Raw genomic sequence first — 11853 nt, 5'->3', positions numbered from 1 at the left:
CACAAGAAGTTATTCTACCAAAAAGTTACCAATTACTTGAAAAGAAAATTATGAATGCAGTTACTAGTTCCTTCTTATTGTTCTTTCCTTTCCAAGTGCTCCTTTTTTTTAAAGAATGTGGATCATAAAATAATTATTTAATAGATCTGTTGACAGAAAGTGTTCACATTAGCGAATGCATTTCATTTTATAAAAGCAATGCTGCAACACAGCTGAAAAACAGGTATCAAATGAAATAAGCAATTACGCAAACCAAAGCATAAAAATATCATTCAATAGTCATGTGACATTTCATAAGTTAGTAGAAATTCTCTCAACTCTCGTAGAAAGACGCTTGTCGTAATCAGGTGTGCAGATGTACGAATATTTCTCGTCATTTCATTAGGCATTTCAGTAAATATCATAAATTACGAGCTCCACATTATACTTTCAACAAGGAAATGTCAATACCGAGGATAATGGCCTTCCCTTTTTTTTTTTCTACCTGTGCTTCCGGAAAGGCTAATGGCTTTTTTTTTTTCGGGCGGCTGTCGCCCAGGTGGGTGCCCGCGACGCATTATGTGCAGGTGGTCACTTAACTTTCTTACGGAAATATTTACGACACCAGCTTCCGCTACGGTAACAGTCTCACATAATTCACAGGTCAAGAATTAGCGTTGCAAATCTGTAGAAACAAAATCCTATAAATATAAGTGTCCAAAAAAAATATTCGTCAGCATTGTGATACAGTCACACATTTCATAACTCTTAAAGTACGATTCTTGGTTTCCAACAACCTTTTCCACAAATCAGAGTCCCTAATCACTACTCATTATTCCTTACCTTATTCGTCGACACTTCTTCAGTATTTCATCATAAGAAATACGTAGCATAATAAACATTCCTCATATAGCATCAGCTTATTTATCATAAACATACCTCAACAGCATAGTAATACATCATTCAAAGCTCTCATAGTATCACAATGGTTCCGAAAAATATGAACATTTCACAAAGTACAGACAAAATACAGTTTCATAAGTGTGAAGTTATCCAACTGTATAATTGCGTAAACATGTGTCACTGATGTAGTAAAATAAATGTTTGTCTCTCTCAGTTAAATAATCAGATAGCTGTGTAATTTGTGTGTTAGAGAAATATGGTACCGATGTGTAAAGTTGTATAAGCAAATACCATATTAGCTAGGGTTCCTTGTGGTTGCCACACACATGGTACACAAAGTAGGCGTGTACCCCCCTGAGGATTAATGTAATTATACCCTCAGGTGTTACAGACTACAGCAATGGAATGAAATGTATCATAGAAAACTTTCTTTGTAATTCAAAAATCTTTAAAAATAAATGTTTTAAGTACAAAATTAATCACTCAAATGCGTGTCCTGTAGCGCTAAATGTGCGTCTTGCTGTAAGATAATTCTGTGGAAGTGTCGTAATTATCGTCCTCCGAAAGCTAAGTTCTGCAGAAGTCAATGTACTTACCCCATCAGAAACAAAAGTGAAATGCTTTGTGTATAGATATCATAATTATTATGCACATTACTGTGATCAAGAAAATACTATACTGTAAAGTATTGTTGTGCTAAGAAAAGGGCCTCACATTGTAGCTTACTACTAAAACATGTTTTGCTTTCCAGAAGAAATTCAGAAAAACTGTGCGGATATAAAACAGAAACACCGCAAAAGCAACATTGTAAATTGTCACTCCTTAGTAGCGTCGTGATAAAAATCGTGTAGCTGTTACATAAACTAACCTCTGTGTCATCTGGTATCTCTCAGAAAGCACTTTAAATTCAGAATGTATTTTCAAATAAACCAAAATGTTGCATTAAAATCTCATTAGCAGTACTGGTAAATGTTCTAAGTATGTGAGCCTTATAGTCATTACGTAATCGTGCAACAAACAAGCAAGAATGTACAAATACAATACTGTGTCGTCTGTTCACTATAACAATGCATTCGTAATTTCTGTTTAAAATGTTCCCTAGGTTCTAGACTGGATATTGTACTTCAAACATTGTTGTATGTTAACAGTTTCTTAAGCATACTAGTAACGTGAAGTGAAACGTTTTATAGCAAAGACAAAGTTAAAAAGCAGATTATCTCTCAATAAATGGTTTTACATGTGAAATGTGGCGTAAACCTTTACTCATCCTAGTACTCACAGTTTGATTTGAATGCAATTATCATGTTGTATACGTCGGTAAGGAATGCTGGAATTTTTCTCAAGGTTAGCGTCTATGTTATTTTTCTCTGAGCCACCTGGCGCACGCGGCTGCCTGCTGTGCGAGTCATTGTCTGTCTCTTTGTTGGCGCGCGTCGTTATTGGGATTAGGAGACCTAACTTCTACGAATTCGCCTTGCCGAGAGGGCCCAGCTCTGTTAGAATCCCGCCAGTTCTGATGAAATTCACGTCTGTCGTTTTGTCGGTAGTTTACATAGTTTCTTGTTTGTCGGTCATGTGGTGGAGAATTTCTCCCTGAGTCGTAACTGCGCGCTGAACTGTTGCGTCGGAAGTTATTCTGTCTCCCCTGGTAATAATTGTTTTGGTTCCCATATTGTCTTTTTCTGTGGTTATCTCTGTCATATTCATTACTACGGAAATGCGATCTTTCTCTGTAACTATTACTACTCTGCCAACGGTTGTCACACGGGTGGTGTCTGTTTTGGTCACGATTTGTGTTGTGAGAATAGCCTTGTCGTGTCCAGTTATTACTTCTTTCATCGCGGAATTGCGACGGATGTGACCTGTAATTGCTGTGTTCCTGGTTTCGCGTTCCGCGATTGTCAGTGTCAATTTCTACATCTTGTAAGAGTCCCTGAAATGCTTCAATGTCGTCTTTGCAACGTCCTGCCAGAATAATATGTCGTAAATGTTCAGGCAGTTTGATTAAGCAAATGCGGATGAGTTCTGAGGGGCTGTATGGGCTTGAAAGATACTGATTCTTATGCAACATGTCTTCAAAATATTTCATAAGACTGGAAAATTCAGATTGTTCGAAACGTTTCATCATTATGATGCTATGTTTTACACGGTCTTGTGTGGCTTGAGACCAATATGCTGAGAGGAAGGCATGGTAAAACTCTCCTTCACTGTGGCAATCGTGAATTACCGATCGCATTCTTACAGCTGGTTCATTCTCTAAGTAGCCACACATAAATTCTAATCTGTGTTCCAACGACCAGTTGGGAGGAAAACAATGAGAGAATTGATGGAGCCATGCTTGTGGATGAATGTCGTTGCCAGAATTCTTAAATGTTTTGAATTTACGGGTAGTAATGAACAGCTTATAGTCAAAATCATCATGTCGGCGAGTCGCATATCGGTCATTGTTAGGTCGTGTCGGCCGTTCCATCTCAAAATTCGGTGCACATTGCCAATTTCTTTCATAACTTCCGAAATGCCCTGTGTTATTATTTTGTGGTTGTTCCGTATTTCTAAGTCCCTCTTCCCGTATTGGGGCGCGAGTATCCTCTGAAATACGTAATTCTTGTATTACCTGTGTCAGCTGATCTTGTACTTCCCGGATTTCTCTTTGGTGTTGTGTATTAATCTGATTCTGATTTTGTTTGAATTTCCTAATTTGTTCGCACTCTTCAGTGTCAGTGAAGGCTACAGGTCTTGTGTCATTCAGATCATCATCTACCTTTGTAGATAAGTTAGTGACCTGATCCGAAAGTTCGGCTACTTTCTCCGATAGTGAACACATTTCCTCAGTGTGTTTTTCTGAACCAAGTTTCAGAGTATCTACTGTGTCCTTTAAGTTTTCCTGAGTTTTTGCAAGTTGCGTAACCGAATCGGTAGATGCAACTGAGTCAATTTTAGCCCACAAGGTCTCATGATTTTCATGAACAATGGCTTGCAGTTCTTTTATGGCTGCTTCGTGATTCTGTAATGCATTTTCATGCCGCGAAAAAATAGGTTGAAAATGCTCACAAATTTGTGTTTTTACGTCATTACAGACTTTTTGACATTTCGATTCAATGTTATGTAACTCAGTGGTTAAATCTTCACGTGTTTGTTCAAGTGTAGTGTCTAACTTTTGAAGATTTTGTTCCATTGTGTCTAACTTTTGAAGCTTTTGCTGTGTTTGTCTCTGATTTTGTTCCATTGTGTCTAACTTTTTGAGATTTTGTTCCACTGTGTCTAACTTTTTAAGATTTTGTCCCATTTGTCTCTGATTTTGTTCCATTTGTTGCATTAATTGCAATAATAATGTATTAGTGTCTGGAATCTGTTTCTCTACGCTTTTCGACAGTGCATTTGCACCGGCAACATTCACATTTTGACAAGCAGAAAATGCGTCTTGACTTATTTGAGAAAACGGTGATAACCCAAAACCTGAATCTACAGTATTTGCGAAATTGTGTCCTGTCATTTCGGATTCCTGAGGCGAGCTGTTGCCGACCGATCGATCGATAATGCTTCCCTCTTCACTAATTGTTTCACTGTCCGTGCCATTGTTTGCCGCCTGCTCCATTTCCCTATGAACAGTTACCAAATTACTACTTTGAATGTCTGTTAATTCATTACTCTGCGGCGCTAACACACTGCCTTCGTCTTCACTGTCATTTCTCAGTTTACTTTGGAGCCTAGTGTTACGTTTTTCACACGCCATAATTGTCACAATATTTCACACGATAACACAGAAAAACACAATTTGAAGATAAAAAATAAGAGAACACATTAAAATAGCACTGAAAATAATATCTAGTTAATTACCAGCGCAGCTGCGAAATACTTGGTGCAAATCTACATGCATGCCACAACTGTTTTACTGTACAACAATGAAAGGCTACAACTACAAAGGAGATTCTCTCTATAATTACGCGCTAGCAATAAACAAAAGCTACACTAAATACACAAACTACAAGAAAAAAAAATCAGAAGATTCCAGTGAGGTATCCTAGGCTAAGGGTCGACATATGAAACGTCCCCTTTTGAACAATTTTACAGGACTGTGCTTAAACTGATACACAATATTTTGTTTGCGCAACGCAATCTGACTTTCAAAATTCCCTACTAAAGAATGGCCCTGACTAACGTTAAACTATACCTTTCGCAAATCACTTACCTCACAAAAATCTCCGCTGCTCAAGCTACTGCAATACAGCGAGCGCCACTACTGCCAGCTAAATAAAAGATTCAAACTACTAAAGGCACTAACTACTGATAGGGATAGTTAGCAAATGAAAGATATTAATAGAGAACAAACAATGTATTTACCTTAATATCATCACAAGTCATAATATATATATCAGTTCATGACAAATTTCAAAACTTCGCCATCTCTCTCCCCACATCCACCACTGCTGGCGGCTCACCTCCAACTGCGCAACGCTACGCGCTGTTCACAGCCAGCTGCCGCTGCCTAACACTACAATGGCAGACAACAATGCAAACTAGCCACAGACTGCACACAGCACAGCCAGTGATTTTCATATTGAGCGCTACGTAACGTTGCCAATAAGAAAACATAAACAGCCTACTTACATAGAGAAAACATAAACAGCCTACTTACATAGAGAAAACATAAACAGCCTACTTACATAGAGAAAACATAAACAGCCTACTTACATAGAGAAAACATAAACAGCCTACTTACACAGTCTGCATCCGTGCGACCGCTACGGTCGCAGGTTCGAATCCTGCCTCGGGCATGGGTGTGTGTGATGTCCTTAGGTTAGTTAGATTTAAATAGTTCTAAGTTCTAGGGGACTGGTGACCTCAGAAGTTAAGTCCCATAGTGCTCAGAGCCATTTTGAACACCTGTCAGTATAGACTAACCAATTTGCACCCAGGTGTCCACAGTTCAACACGCGACTTACTGGTAGGGGAAAATAAGCATTAACAGCTTTTTCTTGCCACATATACCTGGAGATACTAACCAATCTAAAAACATACTACTTTTAATAGCTGTAATTATTAGTCTGCAAATAAAATACTGATGTAATGTTGTTCAGTACACTGACCTCAGTCTCCAATAAAAATATCTGCATTTATTTCTGTTACACCCTGTATATGTTCCACGGTGAATAAAGTACCATACTAAGTGATATCACTAAAAATGAACTTTCATGGTAGCATTTTTAACGTCATTCACATAGTTTCACCAACTTCTCTTATTGTAATGAGTAGTATCTCAGTAGAAGAAGTAGTAAGCAGAAATTTTGCATTCTGCTTTATCAGTGTAACTGTTACTTGTTGCTCGCAACAGTGGAAATTGTCTGGGCACACGCTGTAGAATTTGAATGTATGCTGGGAGAGCTCATGAGAAACTGATATTTGTAGCATTGTACAGGTGCAGCCAGTGTTTCCTTTTCTTATTCAGTTTAACTAAAGGTAAGCCACAGTTACGTCGCTTTAGAAGAGATCATGATTGCAGCTGAGTCAGAATTCGTGTTGTCTCTTGTTGTTTGTAGTATGGGGAGTCGCATCGTGTATCGTATTGCATATCGTATCATCACAGTGGGAACACGAGTGTCACACCGATAACCGTCGTGTCACGCTACCTGTACTGCAATGTGTTGTATCACATACTGTATTGTCTCAGTGTGAGCTGAACATAAGCGATAGCCGATAGTAGTCAGCCCGTGGTGAAACTATTGAATTTAGCTGGGCAGCGAATCTCGGATGCATTTGACGAGTGAAAGGATGAAACGACGGCAAAATTTGTGAGACGAAAATCCGCCAGCGGACGCAGCCGCTGCTCCTCGGTTAACAAGTGGTTTCCACGACTGCGGCTCAGACGCGCGCGTAGCCAGAGATGCTGCGAAGGGGTGCGCAGCGGCTCGAACGCAAACAAAGGGCGCGGCGCGCTAATGCCCGCCCAACAATTATCCGGGACTTCCCCGCCCCGCCTGGCGCGGCGCTGCAGCGGCGACGGCGGCTGCGTTACGCATCGATCCCTAGCCCTACCAGAGGCCCTAGCGGCAGCCCTATCCCTCGCAGCCAGCCAGCGCGGCTCTCCTCCGCTCGGCCCTTTAAAACGGGGCGCGGCGGACTTCATTTGTCCGCGTCGGCAGCAGGGCGACAGTCATTTGTCTCTGCGACGGTTCTTCCCCGGCCGGGCGCGGCACGGCACCGTGGCTTCTCCGTCTTCTACCCACCCGCCCACCTGCCGGCTCTGCAGGCCTATCGCTTCTCGTTCTGCAGCCCGCACAACAGACACGAGTCATCCGACTCCTGAAGATGCATAGCAGATCGCGAGGCCGAAACGTCAAAATACACTGACGGCACTGTAAAGTGTCGTGCCAGGAACACAGCTTAACCTTCCGATTACCAGTGGTTTCTGCCAAACACAACCATTTTGTTATTATTGTTTTTGGAAATACAAGTGTCTTTAGCATGAAACCACCAATGCCGTTGCAAGACACAGGCACCTAATCGTACACTGAGGCACTATTATAAATGTAGTGCATTGTAGCAGTCATTTATAATGTGTACAGTACCAGTCAGTGCGGAGATTGTGCTAGAGGGCTGTAGGGGATTGTGACATGCGGGGTATATCGGCCATACTGAGGAGATCACTGACAGCGAAAGTAAATATATCTGAAGGTATTGTAACATAGACTTGAGTTTGTTTTACTGATTTTATGAGTGGTTTCGAAATGAAATCACTTGGGCAGTATGTACAGACATCAAATATGTTTTGCCTCATCCCAGTTCCCAGAACTCCTGAAGATAGACGTTGACTGTGGATATTCACAGACACAGTCCTTTTGACTCTTCAGAGATGTCACTAAACTCGCCCACAAGTGTAAACAACCATGCACGAGCAGTGCTTATTAGACGGAGGAGGTCCGACAGCCGATCCGTTCCAGTCATTCCACCAGGAGGGAGGTACATGATTCGTGTCGCCTATAGTTCAACCGTGCCTGGACGCTCAATACCGCGGTTCGATCGCGTCCGCATTGTTACTTTGTGCCAGGAAGGGTCCTCAACAAGGGAAGTGCCCAGGCGTCTCAGAGTGAAACAAAGCGATGTTGTTCGGACACGTAGGAGATACAGAGAGACAGGAACTGTCGATGACATGCCCCGCTCAGGCCGCCCAAGGGCTACTACTGCAGTGGATGAGCGCTACCTACGGATTATGGCTCAGAGGAACCCTGGCAGCAACGCCACCATGTTGAATAATGCTTTTCGAGCTGCCCCAGGACGTCGTGTTACGACTTAAACCGTGCGCAATAGGCTGCATGATGCGCAACTTCACTCCCAACATCCGTGGCGAGGTACATCTTTTCAACCACGACACCATGAAGCGCGGTACAAATGGGCCCAAAAACCTCTGACTGGACCGCTCAGGATTGGCATCACGTTCTCTTTACCGACGAGTGTCGCGTATGCCTTCAACCAGACAATCGTCGGAGACTTGTTTGGAGGTAACTCGGTCGGGCTGAACGCCTTAGACACACTGTCCAGCGAGTGCAGCAATGTGGAGGTTCCTTGCTGCTTTGAGGTGGCATTCTGTGGGGTCGAAGTACGTCGCTGGCGGTCACGGAAGGTGCCGAGGTGCCGTAACGGCTGTACGATATGTGAATGCCACTCTCCGACCGATAGTGCAACCATATTGGTTAGGCATTCGTCTTGATTCACAATAATTTGCTCCCCTATCGTGCACATATTGTGAAAGATTTCCTTCAGGAGAACCACATCGCTCGACTTAAAGTGGCCTGCATTTTCTCTAGACATGAACCTTATCGCACATGCCTGGGATAGATTGAAAAGGGCTGTTTATGGACGACGTGACCCACCAACCACTCTGAGGGAACTACGCCGAATCTCCGTTGAGGAGTGGGACAATTTGGACCTACAGTCCCCTGATGAACTTGTGGATAGTATGCCACGACGCATACAGGCATGCATCAAAGCTAGAGGACGAGCTATTGGGTATTAGAGGTACTGGTGTGTACGGCAATCTGGACCACCACCTCTGAAGATCTCGCTGTATGGTGATACAACATGCAATGGGTGGTTTTTATGAGCAATGGAAATGGCAGAGGTAATATTTAGTTTCATCTCTATTCCAATTCTTTGTACAGGTTCCGGAACTCTCGGAAACGAGGTGATGCAAAACTTTTTTGATGTGTGTAGTTTGAAGTTGCGGGGCTGTGTCTAGGAAAAAGGCGAATGTGTTTGCAAATGGATCAAACGAAATGGTGGGTGGTAGAAAACTGTATGTTCCAACGATTCCAAGGTGACAACACGTTCTTAAAAGAATTTATTGTTCACTGTTTCCCAATTTTTGTATTCGTTGCTTACTATGACAACAAAGGTTAATTTTGTGAAAAACTTTAAAATCATATGTGGTTTCATATTGCTGGGACTCATAGTTAACAAAGCGCTACTGAACTGATGGAGCAATGAGTCCTAAAGCACAAAAAACTAAAATTTTCCAAAAGATTGTAGTCAGCCTATTAATAAGAAAATCATACCTGTCACAAATTTTCCTACTCCTTTTTATGCTGCCATCGTCTAGAAATAATTTGTCATAATTAGTTTTTTCACTATGAACTCCACTTTTGAGGTAAAAATAATTTTGCCGAACAACACTTTTGGAATAAAAATGAACGTGTGTGCAGTTCTAAAACATTTGCTACACTTATGAAAATACTGTGTATCTACCAAATTTGTTTTACATACACAGAAAAACGTGCTCTGTCTGCTGGATTGTTTGTTATTGTCACATTTATTATGTGAAGATAATTATCAAGCAGTGAGTAAGCTATCCATTAAAAAAATTAGTCACCCCTACAGAAATCATTACAAGCATCACTTAATCCTGTGCACTTCGCCCCTGGTCTTGATAACCGCCTGGATTCTGTTAGAAAGTGAGTCTACAGGGTTCTGCAGGTGTATCACATCCAGGTTAAGCCACTTACTGAGGATTTCATCGCGCAATTCCACCAAATTGCGGTGATGGTGATGTCTTATGGGGTTCAAGTCATCTGATTCTGCAGGCCTCATGAGATGCAGTGGGGTGGGGGAGTGTTCAAGATGCCAGCCACATATTACTCCAGCCTGATGAACTTGGCTGTTGCCATGTTTAAGTGCCTGTGTGAGCAATGGCTGACCGACCTCAAAGGTTCATTGCATGCAGTTCCCGTCGTAATGTTCTCTTGTCAATAAGTTTGGATTGACCTTCATTCACTAGTTTCTGCAATTCCTGTCGGATGCGGAAGCGATTTTTATTCACATGTCCCTCTCAATCAGGATCTGTTCCCAAACACATTTCTGACGCCGTGTTCCGTGACCAGGTGTTACACCACTGATTGTAGACACGTTGAATAGTCAACCAAAAAACGTCAAAAAACACACAGTATGGTCATGAGCACGGCCAAACACGATTACCCCTTTTTTTGGCGTCGTCACATACGCATAATGACCCCGTTTACATCCTATGTCGTCCTGAAACACAAATGCCTCTCTGATCACTGCTGCCTTATGTTCACGTAGCAGCACTGCGCATTTGGTTGAGCACGTGACTCGGTTGCTGTGACATCTGTAAAGGCTTAACGATTCATCTGTGCATGAGAACTGAAATGATTTATTTTTTGTCTGGTGAGCTTACATCCTTAAATGTGGTGAGCTCTGTTTAAAAATATGGTACAGTAGGTGCCTAAAACCGATAGAGTAATTTTTTTGATCATGCAGTTCTACACACTGAAGTAAAAGTTTCTTGCAGCTGTAGGCAATAACGCAGCAGCTTTGGTGCGGTATTTCTTGCTATTGTTGACTCAATGCACCAGAGAGGTAAAAGAAGAAGAGCCAGAAAACTGCGCATGAAAAAAAAAAAAAAAAAAAAAAAAGAAACTGTGGTTAGTAGAAGAAAGCTGGGGAGACTGATTCTGGTTCTGTCGCCTCTTCAAAGACTATGATATGACAGCCTGGACGATGTCGATCCCTGTGGAGATTCCGCACCAGATCCTACCGTAATGACTGATGCAGCACATGTAGGTGGAGGAGATTGTTTCAGCTAAATTTTGAGGAGAAAGAGGAATTGATGCAGCCACAGGTATGTCTCCACCAAGTTCAGGGAAATGACCTAGAAAAAATTATGTCTCTATAATTTGTGGACAGGGGAAAATATTTTGAAATTTAGTAAACAAGACATTTCCCTCATTTATAAGAGGGAATTACAAATTTCTCACGTTGATTCTGGGGTGGGAGATACCAAATAAGGAAACTGTTTTGTGTGTAATGGTCCAGTTGAAATTTTATGGAAAAAAAAGACAGTACTTCTCTTTTGTGTATCTCTTATTTTTATATTAGTACCAATATATTAAGTACAGTTGTAAATAGTTCCTACCCATTGTTGGGTAACTTTATATAATCAAAAAGAGAAAAAGCAAAGAAATTTTTGTTGTTTACTCTGACATACGTTTCATGATACAAATATCTTATTAATATCCTGTACAGAAACGTGCAAGTTATACATATCTGTCGTTGTCTGGATTCTCTACCTTATGTTTACGATCTGTTTCTTCTGTCTTCAGTGTACATTTCAATAGCACATGTGTATCATATTACAGACCAGTTAAGATTTTTATTTCAGAAGATGATAAAGCGTCTTCATTCATTGTAGTCTATATTAGTACGTACAGTGTCATTTCAAAGCAGATTATACACACTAACTTTTTCGTTACACGTTTTCTTCACTAAAATACAAATTTTGTTATTTTGTATCATATTTAGGTCACATGAAGGCAGGTGGAGATCACAATACAGCATGCCCAGAGGACATGAATGTGAAGCTTGTCTCCAGCTTTTGGACTTCGAGGAAGGTTGAATCCAGGGTATGAGGGACGTGCAAACATCACACTGCGAGAACAGGCAGTGGTCCTTCCAGAAGTTGGT

This window comes from Schistocerca serialis, chromosome 12 (assembly GCF_023864345.2).
Source record: "Schistocerca serialis cubense isolate TAMUIC-IGC-003099 chromosome 12, iqSchSeri2.2, whole genome shotgun sequence".
Lineage (NCBI taxonomy): Eukaryota > Metazoa > Arthropoda > Insecta > Orthoptera > Acrididae > Schistocerca > Schistocerca serialis.
Note: the sequence above shows the minus strand (reverse complement) of the source record.